We start from the raw sequence: 23,750 nt of genomic DNA on the forward strand, positions 1-23,750 counted from the left end.
GTGGGGAACTACGGCTCCCATGAGCCTCAGCAAGCAGGGCCAAAGGCTAGGAATGATGGGAGTTATAGTTCAGCAGCATCTGGAGGGTCAAAGTTTCCCCTCAGTTGGCTTGGATAATTTGGAGCTGTGGCTCAGGACCAAAACTAGAGGCTGTTGTATTTTAAACACAGCCAGGACAGTGACCCTGCGCTCTGATCTCTGCCGCCGTGAGAGTGTTTCTTCTTCATAATCCTCGTCGTGAAGAGGATTCCACCCCCTCCCTACCGCATAAATGAACATTATTGTGACAGCCTTCCCTACAGATGGGGAGCGTATAACTAAATAAATTATTATTATTATTATTATTATTATTATTATTATTATTATTATTATTATTATTATCTGGAAGGGAGGCTCTTGCAGCCAGGGACGGAGTGGGGGAATTGCAAAGGGAAATATATCCGTTGCGTCCCATGCAGTAGCCGTTCCCCAAGGATCTTCGTCATGGGAATACATTTTCCTTTTGTACACTTGTTTTATTTTGAGGGCTTTCATCTTTAAAAGTGGAACCAGAGAGGCGGTGGCGGCGGGCTATGAATGGCTGGCCCAAACCCCTGACCTCCTTGAGATGGAAAACAAGAGCATCTTCGCCTGAGGCCACGCCGGGACGTTTGCCAGGAGAGTTCTGCTCTCAGCCAAGGCCCCGATTAGCACTTCCAGGGGACGCTTCCCATGCTCTGTGACCGGCTGCTTTCAAGGAGGATGTAGAAATGCTGCCACTACATCAGCAAGGCCAAGAAACAGGGAGTACCGAACTTCAGTTGCTTCCAGAGGCTCTGTTTGCGTGTCGAGGTCCCCAAGCCACCCCCCCAATAATTCACACTTCACACATCAATTTTGGTTTGGGTTTTTGGCACGGTTTTGACCACAACTTTATTTAAATACACACCAGTGAGTGGTTGCTTAGGCATTGGTTCCGACTATCTGCCCTTGCCCAGGGACAGAACTGACTTCCGGATTCCAGCGGAAGCCAGTGAGGGAAACAAATTTTGGGGAGAAAATGAAGCTGGGCATCAGTCCCTCACTTCTCACCCTCATGCTCCTGGTGGCCCAAGTCCGATGCCAGGGACAAGGACGAAAAGAATGGCAAGCCCCTGGATTCCTTTAACGGAATTCCCTTTCCGCACCACCATTGGAGGGGTAGGCACTTACCCCTCCACCAACCAATTTGAACCAATGCCTAACCGCCAACCTTACAAGTTGTGACGATTTGCTACGCAGTAGGCAAAACCAAGGGGAGGAAATGGAGGCAGTGAGAGATTTACTTTCTTGGGCTCCATGATCACTGCAGATGGTAACAGCAGTCACGAAATTAAAAGACGGCTGCTCCTTGGGAGAAAGGTGATGGCAAACCTAGACAGTGTCTTAAAAAGCAGAGACATCACCTTGCCAACAAAGGTCCGTATAGTTAAAGCCATGGTTTTCCAGGTAGTGATGTATGGAAGTGAGAGCTGGACCATAAAGAAGGCTGATCGCCAAATAATTGATGCTTTTGAATTATGGTGCTGGAGGAGACTCTTGAGAGTCCCATGGACTGCAAGAAGATCAAACCTATCCATTCTTAAGGAAATCTTCCTCTCCCACCAGGCACATATCCTAAGCAGACCATAGCACAGGGCACAAATCAGGCTCTTGCATTTTCCCAGCTCCTGTCTAGACTGGCCTTCCTCTGTTGATCTCTTTCACTCACTTCCAGTCAGGGGAAGGGGGAAGACCTGTTCCCTTCTGTAAGAATTTCCACTTAGAAGTTTCCGTGGCAACCAGTCACCTGCACTCTTTAGTCATGTAAATAGATACTTAGCAGACTCGTCTGTTAAATTAATAAACCACTTCAGCTGTCTCTCTTTCTATGGAATCCTATTTCGCCTATAGAAAACCATAGCTTTCGAAAGGACCTCAGAGGTGAAGCCCAGGCTTACGCCACAATCCTATAACATAGTGTTATTTTCCTGCACAGGGTGATGCAGGAACATGTGGTTCCAGTTCCTTCCCTGTGGGGTGGAAACAGATCCTTCATGTGTGCATCCTGCCACACCCCCTGCAGCTGCCTCCCGCTCTCTGTTTGTCAAGGAGCTGTCAGGCGAGCACAGGTTATCCACAGAGCAGGAAATAATGGGAGGCACGCAACTAGCTCTTATTCACAGAAAGCAAGAACACTTGGCCTCAACTCATTCAGTTTGAGACATTGCAGGACCTTCCTAGAATGGGGTGTCAGAGGAGGAGGAGAATCGAAGTGACTAAGAAGACCCCAAAAAACCTTGAGAGACTATTTCGAGATAAATATGAACACTAATGTTGAAAAAAGAGTAATCTGGGACGCAAGTAAAGCTGTTATGAGAGGGTTCTTGATACAACAGAATGCAATAAAGAAGAGAATTCAAAATGAGAAGAAGGATAAAATATTGGAGAAAATAAAGGAAAGTGAAAAGAAATTGAGAGCAAAACCAAAGTCGCAAGAGATCTTGAGAGAAATAAAGTTATATCAAGTACAATACATGAAAATGATGAATCAGGAGATAGAATGGAAAATTAAACAAATGAGACAAAAGACATTTGAGTCGGCTAATAAATGTGGGAAATTGTTGGCTTGGCAAATGAAAAAAAGACAAAAACTAAACACTATTATAAATTTAGAAGTGGAAGGAAAGAACATACAGAACCCAGTCGAGATTAGAAACTGTTTCCAGAGGTATTTTAAACAACTACAGTGGTGCCCCGCAAGACGAACGCCTCGCAAGACGGAAAACCCGCTAGACGAAAGGGTTTTCCATTTTGGAGGCGCTTCGCAAAACGAATTTCCCTATGGGCTTCCTTCGCAAGACGAAAGCCCATAGGGAAATCTCCGGGACAGCGGGGAAGCGCAGCGCGTCTTCCCCACTGTCCTCGGACCTCCTCCGAAGGCTGGTGGTGGGGCGGAAAGCCCTTCTCCCCACGCCAGCCTTCGGAAGGCTCCTCTGAAGGCTGGCGGTGGGGAGAAAAGCCCTTCTCCCCAAGCCAACCTTCGGAAGGCTCCTCCGAAGGCTTGCGGTGGGGAGAAAAGCCCTTCTCCCCGCGCCAGCCTTCGGAAGGCTGCTCCGAAGGCTGGCAGTGGGGCGGAAAGCCCTTCTCCCCGCGCCAGCCTTCGGATGGCTGTCCTGAAGACTTGCGGTGGGAGGAGGGTTTTCCTTCCCACCGCCAACATTCAGAATGCTGTTCTGAATGTTGGTGGTGGGGAGGAAAAACCCTCCTCCCACCGCAAGCCCCGGGAACAGAGGAGAAGCGCTGCGCCCCTTCCCCTCTGTTCCCGTACCTGTCCTGAAGGCTTGCGGTGGAGAGAAAAGCCCTTCTCCGCACCGCCAGCCTGGCAAGAGGTTTCCATAGGAACGCATTAATTGATTTTCAATGCATTCCTATGGGAAACCGTGCTTTGCAAGACGAAAAACTCGCAAGAAGAAAAAACTTGCGGAATGAATTAATTTTGTCTTGCGAGGCACCACTGTATATACACAAAGGCCACAGAAAGAAATTGATGTAGACCGATTTTTGAAAATAAATGGATTACAAAAAATCTCTCAAGAAAATAAATTAATGCTGAACTATAAAATAACTGAACAGGAGGTAGAAGGTGCCATTCAGAATATGCAATTAGGTAAATCTCCAAGACCGGATGGACTGACTTCTAGATATTACAGATCTTTAAGAGAATGGTTAGTACAACCTTTAAAGGAAGTCTGTAATGAAATAATGGATGGGAAAAGGGCACCAGAGTCGTGGAAGGAAGCGTATATCACACTTATACTGAAAACAGAGACTGAAAAGACGCAGCTTAAGAACTACCGCCCCATATCACTGCTTAATGTGGATTATAAAATCTTTGCAGACATTTTGGCTAAAAGACTAAAAATTGTAAGTGGAAGAGATTCATAAAGATCAAGCAGGCTTTCTCCCGGGTAGACACTTGTCTGATAATATGAGAAACATAATCAATATTTTAGAAAAATTACAAGTGAATATTAATACCAAGGCAGTTTTGATATTTGTGGACGCGGAGAAAGCTTTTGACAATATTTCTTGGAGTTTTATGAAGAAGAATCTACAGGGGATGGGGGTAGGTCAAGGCTTTGGAAACGGTATAAGTGCAATTTATTCAGAACAAAAGGCTAAATTAATTGTTAATAACATGGTGGCAGAGGAATTTAAGATAGAAAAAGGGACACGACAAGGTTGCCAAATCTCCCCATTGCTTTTTATATCGGTCCTAGAGGTTTTGCTGAATATGATTAGAAGGGACCAATTGGTTAAAGGTATACAAGTCGGAGCTAAACAGTACAAATTGAGAGCATTTGCAGATGACTTAGTATTGACATTACAGGAGCCAGAATCTAGTACCAAAAGAGTTTTGGAACTGATTCAAGAATTTGGTCAGGTTGCAGGATTTAAACTGAATAAGTTAAAAACAAAGGTCTTAGAGAAAAATTTAACAGCGATTGAGAGAGAGCGGTTTCAGAATGAGACCGGATTAGCACTGGTTAAGAAAGTGAAATACCTGGGGATTAACATGACAGCTAAAAATGGGAACTTATTTAAAGACAATTATGAAAAATGCTGGACTGAAGTGAAAAAAGATTTAGAAATCTGGTCAAATTTGAAGCTTTCACTGCTATTGCTGCGATAAAAATGAATGTATTGCCTAGAATGTTGTTTCTGTTTCAAACATTGCAAATTTTGGATAAAATGGATTGCTTCAAGAAGTGGCAGAGAGATATTTCTAGATTTGTCCGGCAGGGCAAGAAGCCTAGAATAAAATTTAAAATACTAACGGATGCAAAGGAAAGAGGTGGATTTGCCCTGCCAGACCTTAAACTTTATTATGAGTCAGCAGCTTTTTGCTGGCTGAAAGATTGGCTGCTTCTTGAAAACACAGACATTTTGGATTTAGAAGGTTTTAATAATGTATTTGGATCGCATGCATATTTGTGGTATGATAAGGTCAAAGCACATAAAGCATTTAAAAATCATATTGTCAGGAAAGCATTATTTAATGTCTGGATAAGATATAAGGACCTACTTGAAAATAAAACCCCAAGGTGGTTGTCACCGATGGAAGCGAAGGCTCAGAAAAAGCTCAATATGGAGGCCAAATGGCCGAAATATTGGGAAATTTTGAAACAAGAGGGAGACAGATTGAAATTGCAGAGTTTTGAAAAACTAAAAAATAAAGTGTGAGATTGGCTTCATTGTTATCAGATAATGGAGGCATATAATTTGGACAAGAAAATTGGCTTCCAGGTGGAAAAATCAAAATTGGAAACAGAATTGTTAGAACCCAAAACCAAGATTTTGTCAAGATGTATAACTTGCTGTTGAAATGGAATACTCAGGATGAAACGGTGAAATCTGCTATGATTAAATGGGCACAAGATGTTGGACATAACATAATGATGGCTGACTGGGAACAGTTATGGACCACAGGTATGAAGTATACGGCATGTAATGCCTTAAGAGAGAATATTATGAAAATGATTTACAGGTGGTACATGACACCAGTCAAGCTTGCAAAAATCTATCATTTGCCCAATAATAAATGTTGGAAATGTAAAGAAACTGAAGGTACATTCTTTCACCTTTGGTGGACGTGCCCAAGGATTAAGGCTTTCTGGGAGATGATTTATAATGAAATGAAAAGGGTATTTAAATATACCTTTCTGAAGAAACCAGAGGCCTTTCTCCTGGGCATGGTTGGCCAATTGGTGCTAAAGAAGGATAGAACTTTCTTTATGTATGCTACAACAGCAGCAAGAATACTTATTGCAAAGTATTGGAAGACACAAGATTTACCCACTCTGGAAGAATGGCAGATGAAGGTGATGGACTATATGGAACTGGCGGAAATGACTGGCAGAATCCGAGACCAGGGAGAAGAGTCGGTGGAAGAAGATTGGAAGAAATTTAAAGACTATTTACAGAAATACTGCAAAATTAATGAATGTTAGAATGATGTTGGATTGAAGTTAAGTGGTTTTTAGCAGCAATGTTAAAAGGAATATGTAAAAATGGATCGTTAACAGGTGATAATTTAAAGTTATTATATTATAAGAAGAGATTAAGATAAAATCAAAGAGGGAAAGGATTTGCTGAACTAACTAATTTGAACTGGAATACAAAAAGGGAGGTGTGAGGAGGTCGGGGAAACAAGCAATTGAAAGATAAGACATGGAAAGACTAATCTGTTTTTTAATTGTTTTTATCTTGTATTTTCATTTTTTTTCTTTATTTCTTTCCCCCTTACTTTTGTAATATGTTGAAACTTTAATAAACATCTTTTAAAAAAAAAACAGAGGAGGAGGAGAATCAGTAGGACAGGGACTGGGCGGCAAGGACAACCTCTGACTCCTCTCTGTCTGTGTCCACACTGCGACTCTCAGCCTCCAGCCCTGTCCTGGAAGGGCCTCGTCTGTCTGACACCCCTTGACCACTCAAAGCTCCTGCTTCTAGCACCTCCCAGCTCATCCCTTCCCCAGACTGCTCTCCTGTATCCCACCACCACGATCCAGGGTCTCAGTCTTCTTCTTCCATGTTGTCCCTGGGGGGTTCTTGGGCAGTCGACTCTCATCACTTTTCCTCATCCAGCCAGTCCCTGACACTGCCTGGGCAAAGTCTGTGGGCCTTTTGGTGGACTGGAGACCTTCTTCCTCTTCCTCCTCTTCCTCCTCCTCCTCCTCCTCCTCCTCTTCTTCTTCTTCTTCTTCTTCTTCTTCTTCTTCTTCTTCTTCTTCTTCACTGGCAATCACTCGTAGCCGAGTAAGATAGTCTTCCATGAACACGGACTTAACAGTGAGTCCGTAAGTGACTGCGGAGGCCAATTCTGGACCCACACGTCCTTCCACAGTGGGGACATTGGTTCCCGGGCGGGAGTTGATCACGGTGTGGATTTGCCAAGCGTGCCTTCCTCTTAGCACGTTTCTCCCTTGCGTTCTGAGTTTGAGTGTCTTCAAAGCCCATGACACCTTTGGTAAAGGCTGTTCTCCAACTGGAGCGCTCACAGGCCAGTGTTTCCCATTTGTCAGTGCTTGTACTGCATTTCTTAAGATTTGCCTTGAGAGAGTCTTTAAACCTCTTCGTTGACCACCAGCATTACGCTTTCCATTTTTAAGTTCGGAATAGAGTAGTTTCTTTGAAAGACGATAATCAGGCATCCGCACAACATGAGCAGTCCAACGAAGTTGATGCTGAAGAATCATTGCTTCGACATTGGTAATCTTTGCTTGTTCCAATGAACTGCCATTAGTTCACCTGTCTTCCCAAGCAAGGTGTAACATTTTTCAGACACACTGTTGATGGAATCTTTCGAGTAGTTGGAGATGGCGTTTATAAATGGTCCATGTTTCACAAGCATATATTGGTAGTACAATAGCTTTGTAAACAAGCATTTTGGTTTCGCTGAGAATGTCCCCATCCTCAAACACTCTGCACTTCAATTGGGAGAAAGCCACACTCGCAGAGCTCAGGCGATGCTGGATTTCGGCATCAGTGTTGATCCTTGTGGAAAGATAACTGCTTAGGTAGGAGAAGTGATCGACATTTCCCTTTTTTTAAAAAAAATAATTTTTATTAACATGCCAATCACATCACATTAATTCCAAATCACATTAGTTCCAAATTACACAACCAAATTTTTAAATTTTTGTTGGGGGTACCCATACTTCATGCTCCGAAAGGGATCCAAACATCTCTCTTGCTGCTGCTTTAATGTACCTTCTCTTTGTTGTTTTCCTCATCTTCTTGTTGTTATCATATATTCCTTTCTTTGTGATTTCTGATAGTCTCCACAAGCGGGTTGAAAACAAGCGTTGTTGTACCCTGTGTGGATTTTACACTCCTCCAAGAGCCATGTCAAAAAGGAACAGATGCCATTTCCGTACCTCTGTACAAAACATTCCCACAGTCTGTCCGTTGAATTTCCACAGGCCTGCCAGTCTCTCATCAATTTTCTCAGGGGGCCCTGCCAGGTCCAACTCACATTCCGATATAGTAACAAGCCATGGTCCTCCCCCCCTCGTCCTCCTGTAGGCAGGCCTGCCATAACAAATCTCTTTTTATTGCTGCGTCACAAAGAACTTTTGTTCCTTCCCGATCTTCCCACCAGCCATGTCTTTGATTAGTAATTTATTTCCACACATTTCTTAATCCTCCTGCTTGTGATCAGTAATTGCAACAATTCTTTCTTTCTTGGGGGTGGGGAGGGTTATTGTGATTGACATTTTCCAACGTTACACCATTGAGTTGGACTGGAGACCATAAGGGGAAGACAGCAGCAGGCTGTCTTTTCATGCTCTAGCACATGTTGGGTGGGAGTGCCTGCAAACCATTGATCCTTCATGCGCATGTGCTAGAGCATGAAAATTAGGTATAGGGAAAATTAGGTATTTAGGTATTTCCATCTGGAAATGTAAAGAAAACGAAGGTACCTTTTAACACATGTGGTGGACCTGTAAGGTGGTAAAAGCTTTCTGGGAGATGATATACAATGAAATGGAATTATTTTTTTTTTAAAAAACTTTTGTTTAAAAACCAGAAGCTTTTTTTATTAGGAATTACAGGTACCGATATTGCAAAGGACCAGAAAATACTTTTTATGTATGGGACAACAGCCGCCCAGATGCTACCAGCCCAGGGATGGAAAGAAGATAAAGTCCCTACCAGAGAAGAATGGCAAACCAAGCTGATGGACTGTGCCGAAATGGCAGAGCTGACTGGAAAACTCAGGAACCAAGAGGACAAAAACTTTCAAAAAGAATGGGAACAATTTATAAGTTATTTAAGAGACCACTGTAAGCAGATGGAGACATTGGCAGGATTTTGATTTCACTTGTATTTTAACAATTACTGCGGAAAATATGGACTGATACAATACTTAGAGCTTAGAAGAAAATGCAGTTTTAAATGTTTAAATTGGGACTCCAGGGAGGGGGTGGGGATAGTCCTCAGATTCAGAGGAATCTCTGCATATGGATATGTATCTGAATTTTGTATTGTACTGTAAAACCAAATAAAAATGATTTAAAGAAACACTAAAGGGAAAATGAGGCAGATTCACCTTAAAAGTGCAAACTCAATTTATCCCCCTCTCCTATCCGCAGGTCATTGTGGCTGCTTGTGTGTAGAGGAACCTGACTGTAGGAACCGGGTGTACATCAAACTCCATTTTAGGGGCCACCCAGCTATGCAGGAGGCTGAAAGGAAATCTGCTTCCTGCAGCATCAGGAAGCAGAGGGGAGCAGACATGAAATGAGGAACTGGAGTCTGAATGGCACAACCAGACTCTGTAAATTGCTGGTCCATTGGGGTTCCTTTTCACTCAGCGGAATGCCTTGGGCCAACACTGCCTGATTTCCATAGGCAAGCAGCCTACCTGGTGGAAGTTAGCATTGGGATAAGGGTTAAAAGGGTAAAGGGACCCCTGACCATTACGTCCAGTTGTGACCGACTCTGGGGTTGTGGCGCTCATCTCGCTTTATTGGCCGAGGGAGCTGGCGTACAGCTTCTGGGTCATGTGGCCAGCATGACTAAGCCGCTTCTGGCGAACCAGAGCAGCGCATGGAAACACCGTTTACCTTCCCGCCGGAGCGGTACTATTTATCTACTTGCACTTTGATGTGCTTTCGAACTGCTAGGTGGGCAGGAGCAGGGACCGAGCAACGGGAGCTCTCCCCGTCGCGGGGATTTGAACCGCTGACCATCTGATCAGCAAGTCCTAGGCTCTGTGGTTTAACCCACAGCGCCACCCGCATCCCTGGGATAAGGCTTACATCTACTTAAAAGGCAGGGGGGTCCAACTGTCCAGGTCAGGTGATTCTGTTGAAATGATGTACAGTGGTACCTTGGTTCTCAAATGCCTTGGTACTCAAACAACTTGGAACCCAAACACTGCAAACCCGGATGTAAGTGTTCCGGTTCACGAACTTTTTTCGGAAGCTGAACATGCTCTGTTTTGAGTGTTAATTCTTCCGTTTTGAGTGTTACGCTGAGGTCTCTCTGTTTTTGCTATTTCTTTTGCATTTTATATTTTATATTTATTTTTTGGTGGTGACTGTGTGGAACCCAGTTCAGCTACTGATCGATTGATTGTGTGACTGCAGTACATTGTTTATTGCTTTCATTTTATGGATCAATGGTCTCTTTCGGTAGTAAAATCCATTTTCATTTGCTGTTTTTAGGGGTTGTTTTTAAAAGTCTGGAACGGATTAATCCGTTTTGAATTACATTCTATGGGAAAGCGCGCCTTGGTTTCTTGGGTTTGGAACGCTTTGGTTTTGGAACGGACTTCCGGGACGGATTAAGTTTGAGAACCAAGGTCCCACTGAAACCTCAACAACTGGTGCTTGGTTTCGCTTGCTTCTCTCTTCGCTCCCTGTTCCCTTTCCCCCTTTCGCGTCATGTCTGCTAGATTGCGAGCCGGCAGGCAGGGACTGCCTTATCTCTCAAACCCTGGACAGCACCGAGAAAAAATCGTAAGAGAAAGCGATGTCGATAGTGGGACCAGCACGCAGAAGCTGACCTTGTTGTTGTTTTCATAAGGCAGAAAGAGAATTTTGATGTCACCAACTATTCCCCTGCTTGTCGTAAATTCCCGAGCTCATTTTATTGGCTCCCTTGCTTGAAGGTCAGGATTAACCAGCTTTCGGGATTGGCACTCCTCTCTGCTATCCAGGCTGAACCAGACCTCCAAGTCCCACCGCTGCAAAAGAGCCAAAACCTTAATATAGCCGCTGGCCTGATATTCCAGCGCCGCCCCTGCCTTTGCTGAGCAGCCTTAATACGTTAATAACAGGGGTGTGAATAATATCAAGTGGCTTTTATTATTTCTCCTTGTGTGGTCCTGCACATTGGGCCCGGGGAGTAAGTCGGCAGCGAAACCACCATCTCGCCCTTAACGGAACTCTAATAACCAGGGAGCCGGGCAAGTTCCTTATCTTTAAAAGGATATGTTCCGTTTTCTTTGGTAAGCAACCCCCTTCCCCTTATTTCATAATATTTCAGAAAGTGGTATCTCAACCAGCGCTTCAGGACTGAAAGGTTAACTGCTTGCACATAGCGGGCACCTATCAAAGCATGGTTTCCTCTCTCTCGTTCTCGTTAAATAAAAAATTAAAAAAATGTTTCACCACCGGCATCATAATCCCTCCCACGCAACTGTGCACTCTCTGATTAAGTGCCCATTAGCGCCATGGTGGGCTTGCAGAACTACATCAATTAGTACTATAGACACCATGATTAATTCACATCCTGGAGGAAGCAGATAATGCCTTGTGTTAAAGTGACTTTTAATTAGAGAAAAATAAATAACGGAATGAACAGCCATGGCTTATTTTTAGAATACAGAGCGGGAAAACTGCTGGGTCTTTTGACTTCTCCCTTGGAAGGCAAGTGGAACGTTTCAATGCGTGGCGAACAGAAGACGATCTACTGTGACCCTGAAGGGTGTGTGTGTGTGTGTGTGTGTGTGTGTGTATTGTGTCTGTGTGTGTCCCAGAGGCCCCAGGCAAGTCCATCAATTTGAAATCAATCTTAATTCACTGGCTACTAGGAATGCCTAAGATCTCATTGTGTGGATTAGTTATCCTTGCAGCAATCCAACCATGCCATCATTTGCGGTTGGGTCAAGTTGGAAACTGGGGAAGAGCAGTTTACACACACACCTCAGTTTGTTCAATCAGTGCCCAAATGTCATTTTTCTGGACCTTGTACAAACAAATTTATTGAAAACATTTCTGAGCCATCCCTCACCATCTTTAAGATGCCAGGGTAGTATGCAACTAGTTGTAATCACAGCAAGCGGATGCACAAATATGTGAGTTTCACTTCCTCTCAATTTCTTTCTTTCTTTCTTTCTTTCTTTCTTTCTTTCTTTCTTTCTTTCTTTCTTTCTTTCTTTCTTTCTTTCTTTCTTTCTTTCTTTCTTTCTTTCTTTCCTTCCTTCCTTCCTTCCTTCCTTCCTTCCTTCCTTCCTTCCTTCCTTCTTTCTTTCTTTCTTTCTTTCTTTCTTTCTTTCTTTCTTTCTTTCTTATCTTAAGATCAGTTTTCCACATCTTGACAGCTTCTGATTTTTTTTAAGTCATCGCGAAAATTCATAGCATTTTAGCGTGAATTTCTCAGAACATACATAAGCCGCTTCTGGCGAACCAAAGCAGCGCACGGAAACACCGTTTACCTTCCCGCTGGAGTGCTACCTACTTATCTACTTGCACTTTGATGTGCTTTCGAACTGCTAGGTTGGCAGGAGCTGGGACCGAGCAACGGGAGCTCAGCCCGTCGCGGGGATTTGAACCGCCGACCTTCTGATTGGCAAGCCCTAGGCCACGGGTGTCAAACACAAGGCCCGCGGGCCAAATCCGGCCCGCCAGACCTCATCTTGTGGCCCGTGTAGTCTGGTCTATATACCGTATATCTGTGAGGGAAGCTTGGGCTACGGCGCGCGCACAGGGCGCCTTGGGTCCCTTCTGCGCAGGCCTCCAGGGCGACGGCGGCGGCAGGGGGAGCGGCGGCAAGGCGGCGGGAAAAGGGCGGAGGAGGGAGCGGGAGAGAAGCGGGGGGGGAGCTGGGCTGCTGGCTCCTCCGCCGCCTGCCGCCGCCCTGAGGGCTCGCCCGCCCGCTTGTCCGCAGCGGCGCCCCGGAGGATCCCTTCGCCGAGGCGGCTCCTTAGCTCCTCAGCATCCCTCCTCCTCTTCCTCCTTCTTCTCCTCCTCCTCCCGCATCCCGGCGGCAGCGTCGCGTGGCGCTCCTGGGGGCGGGGCTTGGCGCGAGCGGAGGGAGGGAGGGAGGGAGAAGCAGCAGCAACAGCAGCAACACAACAGCAGGCGGCCGCCTTCGCCAGCCAGCCAACCAAACCAACCAACCAGGCAGCAGCCCCGCGACCTAGAAACAGCCTCGGAACTCTCCGCCCCGGGGATGCGGGGGAGAGCCGAGCCCAATTGCGATGGTGCACAAGAGCGCTTACTGCGGGCAACGGGAAGGGCTATATATATCCAGCTGTTAAAGGTGTCATGGGCTTTGAAGACACTCGAACTCGAACCGGCCCTTTGAGGGTGACCAAACTGATGATGCGCCCCCCCGATGAATTTGAGTTTGACACCCCTGCCCTAGGCTCTGTGGTTTAGACCACAGCGCCACCCCCGTCCCAACTCTACAATTCTATAATTCCGTGATCCTGTTGTTGTTTTTAGCCCTTCCTGTTCATCAGAGAGACCCCAGGCTGACAGGATTTACTTTGGGTTGCTATTTTATTAGAACTTAGAGATCTACCAATCGGAGGCAGGTGCAAAAGATGTAAATGTGGGATCAAATAATCCAGAGCCCAGGAGTTTGTTTGGAGGACCAGAACTGAATGGAACTCACAGTCCTTCTGCATCCAAAATCCACTCTTGCTCACCCCAAACTCTCTTCATTCCAGCAGCACAGTTTAGCATGGCTGGGTGGGAATCGTTTTGTTGCTGCTGTTGTAGAACCATCAGGAGTCAGGAGTCCTTGCTGATTTTCTGCAGATACTTGAAAGATATCACAAACAATAAATCCAGATCTCTCCAACCCAGAGCAAACCTGTAAACACCAAGGTTGCATGTTCAATTCCCATATAGGACAGCTGCATATTCCTACATTGCAGGGGGTTGGACTAAATGGACCACGAGGTCTCTTCCAACTCTGCAATTCTATGAAATGCATCCCACCTAAATTATCATATCCCAAACCACTGAAAAGTTTAACTCAGAGTAAAACCACTGGTATTAAGGAACCTGGTGGAGTTTGCTTATTTGAAAGGCTCCACTGTAAGTAAAAGGGACATGGGTGGCGCTGTGGGTTAAACCACTGAGCCTAGGACTTGCCGATCAGAAGGTCGGCGGTTCAAATCCCCGCAACAGGGTGAGCTCCCATTGCTCGGTCCCTGCTCCTGCCCACCTAGCAGTTCGAAAGCACGTCAAAGTGCAAGTAGATAAATAGGTACTGCTCCGGCGGGAAGGTAAATGGCGTTTCTGTGCCCTGCTCCGTGCCACATGACCCGGAAGCTGTACGCTGGCTCCCTTGGCCAATAAAGTGAGATGAGTGCCGCAACCCCAGAGGTGGTCACGACTAGACCTAATGGTCAGGGGCCCCTTTACTGTAAGTAAAACGTAGCAGAATGCTATCCTTGATCTTTGGAATATTTATTGCATTTCATTTTTTAAAAAAATAATATTTATTAAACTTTTCCAGACAGTAAAAATTACAAAGTTGTAAATAAGAAAGTAAAAAAAACATAACAATAGTAAAAGAGAAAGAAAAAAAATACAAAAATAGACAATAAAAAAGAAAATTAATAAAAAAGAAAAAACCAGTCAATATTTTCATATCTTTCATTTACTTATTTCCTGACCTCCTCACACCCCCCTTTTCTGTATTCCAGTTCACATAGTTAGTTCAGCAAATCCTTACCCTCTATCATTTATCTTTACTTATTATCTTAACCTTTTATAACTATATATTTCCAACCATTGTCAATCCACATTTACATATTCTTATTGGAATATTTATTGCATTTCAAACTTCAGGTTTATTTGCAACAGAAACTTAAATAAGTTTCCCCAAAGAGCTGTATTCAGATCTCTCACCCTGACTTCGTTTTTGCAGCTCCTTCGACAGACACATCTGGCAAGCGACTGCAATACCCACTATGTTCGGAAGAGGGTAGCATTAAACTTCTAATTACGTGGAAGAGTCTTCCTACAAACCTGGCAAATGTCGAAAGGGGAAGGGAAAAAGCTTCAGCCTTGGTGGGAAAGATTCCAAAAGCTTTGCTAAATAACATTTCCTGAACACAAATCCTACGGTTTGGTTTGTTAAAACCAGAATCTCTCCTCAATTCTGACAGAGTAAATCCGTAATCTGGAATTACAGACGTTTTCATGGTGTCATGTCGCATTATCCTCACGCAGGGAGGCTGAATGGATTGGTCCAGGAATCGGGTAGGCTGAAATGGTGCCGCTAGCTCTTTAAATACTTCCCCCAAACATATACAGCCACGGGTTTGGTTCAGGGATCGTGGGCCTTGTTGAGAATGCAAATGGAAATCAGATTGGAAATAAAGCTGGTCGGAATTAATTTGGTCCGAATCGGACTTTTCTTAGCCAACTTTCCAATTTCCTCCTCTAAAGACCTGGTTGGGCAGCTGACATGAGAGGAACTCTTTGTTACTAGTCGGCCGCAGCGCAAGCTCGTCACCAAACGGTTCGTGGCAAGAGACTGGAACTGGCAGAAAGGCTTCCCGTAATACTGGCAGGCCCACAATCTCCTCTGTGTGGCATCGCCCGGGCCAGTTTTTGCGAGGCGTGAAACAAGTGGCCCTTCGACAAGAGCAGGAGAGCTTTCTGAGGAGTTAGGGGCTATGGTTTCCAGTGGCATCCTGGGTTTCTCTGACCACCCACACTTGACTGGAGCTTGCCTGTGCTTGGTGTTTATCAAGGTCCTTCACATATCACAGAATTGGCCCAGACGTGGCTCATATTGGTCTGATTAGTAAAAAGCAGACTGAGCCAAAAGGCAGGATTTAGTCAAAAGGCTGTGCAATGTTTCCCCCCTCCTCCCCTCTCCACTGGGATGCTAAGTTTTATATATATAATTGGGGGCGGGGAGACGGCTTGTTTTCAGTTCTGCAAGAACTGAACTCGGTCGGCGTGGGGTTGAAAATGCTGGGGGGCAGAATTCATCAGTCCTTATCATTTCTGCTTTTAAAACAATGGGGTTTCTAGTCCTTATGAACCCAGTGTTTAGAGGAACTCTTAGAGTAAGCCAGCACTGCTCACTTTATCAGACCCTGAGTGGGCTTCCCAGTTAAGTTCTTAAGAGTTCCTGATTTTCTTTCAGTGTTTCTGATGGGCCTCATGTTGAGAAGCATTATCCTCATCGAGACAGCAATTTATAAGGAGTATATATGACACAAGGGATGCAGGTGGCGCTGTGGGTTAAACCACAGAGCCTAGGACTTGCTGATCAGAAGGTCAGCGGTTCAAATCCCCGTGACGGGGTGAGCTCCCGTTGCTCGGTCCCTGCTCCTGCCAACCTAGCACTTTGAAAGCATGTCAAAGTGCAAGTAGATAAATAGGTACCGCTTTATAGCGGGAAGGTAAATGGCGTTTCCGTGTGCTGCGCTGGTGCCGGCTCACCAGAGCAGCTTTGTCATGCTGGCCACATGACCCGGAAGTGTCTCCGGACAGCGCTGGCCCCCGGCCTCTTAAGTGAGATGGGCGCACAACCCTAGAGTCAGACACGACTGGCCCGTACGGGCAGGGGTACCTTTACCTTTACCTTTACCTATATATGACACAAGGGACGCAGGTGGCGCTGTGGGTTAAACCACAGAGCCTAGGACTTGCTGATCAGAAGGTCGGTGGTTCGAATCCCCGCGACGGGGTGAGCTCCCGTTGCTCAGTCCCTTCTCCTGCCAACCTAGCAGGACAAAGTGCAAGTAGATAAATAGGTACCGCTCCGGCGGGAAGGTAAACAGCATTTTCGTGCGCTGCTCTGGTTCGCCAGAAGCGGCTTAGTCATGCTGGCCACATGACCCGGAAGCTGTACACCGGCTCCCTTGGCCAATAAAGCGAGATGAGCGCCGCAACCCCAGAGTCGGTCACAACTGGACCTCATGGTCAGGGGTCCCTTTACCTTTACTTTTACCTTTATATATGACACAAAGTAAATTTTGATATATTTTTGGGAGAAATGAAGGGAAGGTCGGAGGTCAGTGGTCATGCCTCGTCTGGGATACGGGCATGAACATGACAGTAGGAGTTGATGGTCCCTCTCAGAGCCTGGGCCTGGGCAGACAGTGGGTTTGAAGTGTCAGGAAGAGAGATTCTTTAGCAAGGTGTGCTGGGAAGAAGAAGTGGGGGGGGTAGAGAGAGAGACGAAAGATTGGGATCCATCTTGGGCAGGTTGGCCGCAGGCAGGCCGGGAGAGAAGCCTGGGAGTTCAGGGCTGCACTGCTGTGGGGGACAAGCCCCTCTTGCAATGACCATGCTGTAAGATCTGGACTCTCTCCATGCAGAATGAAGGTGTAAATAGGTGAATAAACCATATTTCTTAAAGCTACAACAGGCTCTGCTGTGTCTCGGTTCTCTAAAGGAGCACAGACCCTGGGTGAGTGCCTGGCACCCCCTGGAATCTTGCAGAGAGTGGGGATGGCACCCAACTTTTGTAATACCAGGAAACCTCACCCTCATTTCCCCCTCAATATTCCTCCGTTGCAAGACACCTGACAGTCGCGGGATAGGGGAAAATACTGCTGGTGCAGCTTCTCCTATCAATGCACCCATGCGTTCTGATCTCTCTGCTGTTAAAGGTCCAGCTCTGGGACAAACGGATCAAAATGCAATGGGTACAATGGTGGAAATGCATTTTCATTCAGAAGCCAGAAGGAGGGTGAGCAGAGGGAAATCTGGGTGCCAGTAGAGTTTCAGTGTTTCGAGGGGCAGCGTGATCTTGTCTCAAAGGCAGAAGCACAGCTCAGGGGGCACAGATATTCCCCACTCCCTATTATTATTACTTTGTGGTTCCATTATGCCAGGGCTGGGGAAGCTGAGGCTCCATTGCCCCCTGCCAGTGTGGTCGATGACCACGGATGATGGGAGTTGTAGTACAGCAACATCTGGAGGGTCACACAGTGTGGCGTGAGAGTCATTGTGGTGTAGTGGTTAAGAGCGGTGGACTCGTAATCTGGTGAACCGGGTTCGCGTCTCCGCTCCCCCACATGCAGCTGCTGGGTGACCTTGGGCCAGTCACACTTCTTTGAAGTCTCTCAGCCCCACTCACCTCACAGAGTGTTTGTTGTGGGGGAGGAAGGGAAAGGAGATTGTTAGCCACTTTGAGACTCCTTCGGGTAGTGATAAAGCGGGATATCACATCCAAACTCTTCTTCTTCTTCTCCATCCCTTGCACTATGCCTTTGGTGGTACTATGATGCCTTCTGACAAAACAGGAGAATTTTGGTGATGTATTCTGAACAAGGAAACTATAGCTCTAGCTCTGTATCTAGATAGATTTAGATAAAAAGGAGTGCCTACCTTAAAAAAGAAAGTGGTGCTGTTGTTCTTTGCTGCTGCCTGGGCTGCCATTATACAAGGAAGCAGCAACAAGGAGTACCATACTTTTCCGTGTATAAGACGCCCCGTGTATAAGACGCCCCCTATTTTTGGGGACTCCAAATTAAGAAAACACCCCTCAGCACTACTCGTGTATAAGACAAGCCCCAATTTAAAACCTCTTTTTTGGCCAAAAACCCAAACCCCTAGTCTTATACACGGAAAAATACGGTAGGTAGAAGAGAGGTAGATAAATTAAAATGTTACAACAACTTCTGGGCCAAAAGGATGTATATATGCTGGAAGCTGCCCAGAGTTTGCAAGAAGTTCTGTGAGGAATAATATTAGAAATATTGCAAAAATGGAGAAGGAGACGTGATATGTTAAGAATGTAAAGGCAATATTAATTTAGGAAATGCGTAAGAAGTGATTAAGACGGAGGACTGTCAGAGGTGCTGATGGAAGTCCAAAAAGAATGTATTTGTGATAAATTGTGTGGTATGTTTTATAATTTTGTCTGTTAAAAACTAATATATATATATTATTATTTTTTTAAAGGTAGCTGCCCAGAGTGGCTGGGGCAACCCAATGAGATGGGTGGGGTGCAAATATTATTATTATTATTATTATTATTATTATTATTATTATTATTATTGATTTAGATTTTTTTTAAAGAAAACAAATTCCTTCTTGCAGAAATACACAGGAGTTCCTGTTCAAAACAATCACCCCAATTTGTCACACTGTGCCACCGCCTCCCCAGAACGGATGCACATTCATAGTATACAAAGATTTGGGGGCACATCCAGAAGTACCAGGAATTAAGATGCCATTCAGCCGCTCAGCCATTGCTTAAGCACTTTTAAAATTCCATGGGAGGTTCTTACACATATGTTTAATACCTTCTGAAATCAGGCAGTACAGTTTAAAGAAGTGCTTGAATTGGCCAGGCGAAAACCTTCATTTGTGTTGACCCGTGTAGACGACTGCTCCCTACTCCCTCAGACTTTTCTGAAACATGTAAGGGGTTTTGTCTCAGTCCTCCACCCAACCTTCCCGAAATAAATTTGATGAAAAGAACCCTGCTTCTTAAAGCTGCCCCAATTTCCAGAGTCAAAGGAACTGGAGCATTATGCTGTTTTGATTTTGTAGATCTCAAGGTGGATAATTTAACCTTGAATTATGTATCAAAATCCCCTGTTTCAGCATAAAGGCTTCCTATGTGAGCATTTAATGAATAAGACCCTTATGGCTGCAGAGAAGCTAGATTTATACATTCCATTAAACATGCTCTTCACAGGCTAATTAGCCGGTAATTTCACCCTTGCTTGTAATATACACCAGTTTATGGTCAATAATAGTAAAATGTATGTAAACCATGCTCTTTATTAATAAACATTATGTGCTTCTAGCTTTCCAATAAAGTAATGGATGACTCTTCTCCCGCTCATTGCCTCGGTGCTGTCAAAAAGTCAAGAAATTGGAAATATCCATCGAATGCTTGGATGTGAAAAGGGAAATTATGCGCAAAATGTACAGGTTCCACTGGGTGTCTTCATACCATCGTGTTTCACATCATCATGACATCTGAAGAAGGCAGGCTCTCTGGTCCAGCCTTATCCCTCTGATCACCTGCTTCCAAGGGCACAAGGCTCCTCTTGGCCTGGATGGCCCATTTGGTCATGCCAAAGAAGGATGTATGGGCACACAAGGAAGAGGAGCGGGAATATCACATTCCCCCAGAAACAACAAATGGCTGTCTTACTTCTGGCAAAATGTCTTAGGGCAGATCTACACTCATGGTTTTTCACATTAAGGAAGGGTTAAGGAATGGTTTTGATAACATAGATGGACACATGATGTCCTACTGTTTACATTCATAATGCTTTATTACCTTGTCTCCCCCCCCTTAATTTTTAATCGTTTTATGCTCCACATTTCTGTGAAACCTGGCCCACGAGAACAATCCTGATAAGGATCTGGTCCATGGAGCCAAAATTCTTTGCAATCCCTGCCTCAGAACCTAGACTAAGGGTCAAGCTAAATGATCTATGAAATGCACAATTACATTTCCATGAGAAGGACTGGAAAACTCCGTTCTACAAAGCTACTTTTTGGAGAAGGAAACACCTTCCGGCATGCTATGGTCCCAATCCATACCAGGACTACTGCAGGTGCCTTTTCATTATTTAATGCACTGATGGCCAAACTTGGCCCTCTAGCTGTTTTGGGACTACAACTCCCATCATCCCTAGCTAACAGGACCAGTGGTCAGTGATGATGGGAATTGTAGTCCCAAAACAGCTGGAGGGCCAAGCTTGGCCATCATTGATTTAATGGAAAAGGGATTGCTCCTTTAGCATTTAGTCTAGTTTCTCCTGACAACACTGTTTTCTAGAGCTGAGCACTTAAAACATTTCCCCAAGGCTACAAATTCTATGACTTGTGCTTTCTCTCACACACTTCAGCACTGCCTGACAACTGGGAAGCAAGATTGGAAAGGCGCCGTGATGCTGATTTCACAGCGAATCTCCTTCCAGTTCTAATTCCACAAACAACCATATTTTTCGCTCTATAGGACGCACTCCCCCCCCCAATTAAGGGGAAATGTGTGTGCATCCTATGGAGCGAATGCAGGCTCCTTGGCTTCAGCGATAGCAATGCAAAGCCTCCGAAGCGCAGAGGGAGCGCTCCATCCATGCTCCGGAGGCTTCGCATTGCTTTCACTGAAGCCTTCGGAACGCAGTGCGAGTTCCCGCTGCATTCTGGCGGCCTCAGGTTCAGCAAAAGGAACCCGAAGCCTGCGGAGTGCAGTGGCAACTCTCACTGCGCTGGGAAGGCTTCAGGGATAGCCACCTGAAGCCTTTGGAGTGCAGCGCGAGTTCCCGCTGCGCTCCGCAGGCTTCGGGTTCCTTCTGCTGAAGCCGGCAGAGCAAGACTCTCCTGGCTTCAGCAGAGAGGGAGAGCTGTGCAGTGCCCCTTCAGCCAAGTGGGGGGAGAAATGGAAGGGGCTCCGTTTCTCCTGCCGCTTCGCTGAAGGGGTGCTGAGCAGAGAGGGGGAGAATTTTTTTCCCCTTGTTCTCCCCCTCTAAAACAAGGTGCATCCTATGGTCAGGTGCCTCCTATAGAGCGAAAAATACGGTACACCAATTTGTTGATTTGTTGAAGAATTGTCAATCACCCTTCCCAAAGAGTCCCAGGGCGGGTTACAATATGAATAAAAACACAGCCATAAGTAACATTAAAAAGCAGATTGACAATGCAGAAGCAGATAACAACCAGATCATCATCATAATAATAGGTGGAGAGCTTTATACTCCAAGTCATCTAAATTAGGTGCTCCTAGTTTAATTTTTAAAAAATGATAAACACCTGAAAGCTGTTTCCTTTCTTGTCCTAGCAGAACTCTCTTTCTCTCTCCCCTCTCCAATCACAAGGGCTGTAAGAAATGATGTCAGAGGCCTCTGCCCAATCCCAGCTCTCCTGCTATCCAGCACCCCTTTTACAAGTTTGTTTACAGGGTTTGTTGAGAAATGGAATCCAAACGTGGAAAAGAAAGAAAGGCAGCAATGCCCATCAACTTTGGTGGGTGGCTCAATTATGTTATTTTACACATCACTTGGGAAGACAGGCAAACTAATATCAGTGTACTGGAAGAAGCAAAGATCACCAGTATTGAAGCAATGATTCTTCAACATCATCTTCATTGGACGGGTCATGTTGTGGGGATACCTGATGATCGTCTTCCAAAGCAACTACTCTATTCCGAACTTTGAAATGGAAAGTGCAATGCTGGTGGTCAACAAAAGAGGTTAAAGACTGTCTCAAGGCAAATCTTTAAAAATGTAGTATAAACGCTGACAACTGGGAAACACTGTCCTGCGAGCACTCCAGTTGAACAACAGCCTTTACCAAAGGTGTCATGGGCTTTGAAGACACTCAAACTCAGAACGCAAGGGAGAAACGTGCTAAGAGGAAGGCACGCTTGGCAAATCCACACCGTGATCAACTACCACCCGGGAACCAATATCCCCACTGTGGAAGGATGTGTGGATCCAGAATTGGCCTCCACAGTCACTTATGGACTCACTGTTAAAACCGTGTTTATGGAAGACAATCTTACTCAACTACGAGTGATCGTGAAAGAAGAAATTATTGGGACTTGTACCGCTAAGAGTAGACACCTATGGCCAGAAAGTGTCACTGGCCCACCCCCGCCTGCCTGCCTCCTTCCTTGCAACCAGTCCAGGCAGTGGCACTGTGGCCACCTTCCTACTCCTCCTTCATCTCAGTGTTGTCCTAGTAATACTCAGGGAGGATTGGGTCAAATTAGTTGGCTCTGCTTGGCGTTCGCTCCAGCTCTGCCTGTCACTGTGTCAAGGAGCTGTCAAGGAGCCAGGTCAACCGCGGGGCAGGCACAGAATGCAACCAGCTCCATATTAACAGAAAATGACAACACAACAGAGTCCTCTGGTTCTACTTAATCCAGATAAGACGTTGCTGAAACTGACCACTGGCTCCGCCCTTCCTCCTCTAGCCTTTCATTCTGGATCCCACCCAAGCAGATGGCTGTGTCGAGAGGGCAAGCTCATCCTCTGGGCCTGTCTGGCCCATTGCTCAGCAAAGTGCAGGACTCTCCTTGATCTACCTCGATCGCAGTGTCAGAGGGTGTCAGGGTCTTAGCAGAGGAGGAATGGTGGAGACCACCTCCCCAGCTTGACCCTTCCAGGGAGGAAGAAGAGGAAGACAGTTTAGATGTACAACAGGGGTTTGAGGGAGGTCACATCTCAGAGGCAGATGAGGGGAAAAGTTGGGAAACAATGGGAGAGGAGGAGGCGGAAGCACCAGGGGGACGACAGCTGATGGACACAGTGTCTTTAGAAAGCATTCCAGACCTCCCCCATCTCCCAGAACCTGGTGAGCCTTGAAAGTAGAAGAGCAAAGAGCTCAAACACAGAGGGCATGTATGTAGCAGCACCCGTAGGAAAGAGGATGAGAATGATGAATGAGGAGAGACAAGGGGTGGAGATTCACTCGGGACGCCATTATCCAAGAGGCTGGGTTCTATAGCCTCTCTCTGTAAATACTGAATAAAAAGGGGATGGTAAGAAACATTTCCTTGTCTTTGTACATTCCTGGGCAACCAGCCGGAGGTCGCTGGCAGCAGTCTGACAGAGGGGGAGCAGAGCCAGCAGGACTGGAACTGTCCTGCTGTTGTGGAGCATGGCCGATGTGCTGGTCTCAAGGGTTAACCATATGGCGAGGTCCAAGTCCAGTCCAAGGTCGAGGGTGGGTATGGAGGCTGTCCGTCAAAGCTGAAGCGGGGTCCAAGGCAGGGAGTTGGGTGAGGTCAGGACCTCTGGCAGAAGAGCAGGGCAGGGTGCAGACAGGAACAGGCTACCAACAATGTTGCTCCCGCAACTTGGGACAGGGGCTGGCCGGCTTTTATCTGCCCCGAGGCATAGGGCAGCCACGATCCTCTGGTGACTCGCCTCTCCTGGCCTGGAGGCAAGCCCTCCTCCTGCAGGAACTTAGTTCCCTCCACCTATCTGCCCTGAGCCTCTGCAGCTCAGGAGAGGCTGGAGGGTGACCGGACCCAGAGGCAACCTCACCTTCCCCTGACAG

General features: G+C 45.9%; 1 protein-coding gene across 3 annotated transcripts in view; it reads left to right on the plus strand.

Annotated features, from left to right (window-relative positions):
• The window catches only part of FTCDNL1 (formiminotransferase cyclodeaminase N-terminal like), a 415,186-nt gene that overhangs the window by 41,516 nt on the left and 349,920 nt on the right, over window positions 1–23,750 (plus strand). For 2 of the 3 annotated variants that reach the window (XM_082209461.1, XM_082209458.1), the window contains exon 7: window positions 16,376–16,488. The exons of the other annotated variant lie outside the window; for it this stretch is intronic. The gene's annotated coding sequence lies outside the window, so the exon portion shown is untranslated. Of the gene's footprint in view, window positions 1–16,375; window positions 16,489–23,750 lie in introns of those variants that run through there. 3 annotated transcript variants of the gene reach the window in all.

The sequence above is a fragment of the Podarcis vaucheri genome, assembly GCF_965113315.1.
Source record: "Podarcis vaucheri genome assembly, chromosome: 1".
Taxonomy (NCBI): domain Eukaryota; kingdom Metazoa; phylum Chordata; class Lepidosauria; order Squamata; family Lacertidae; genus Podarcis; species Podarcis vaucheri.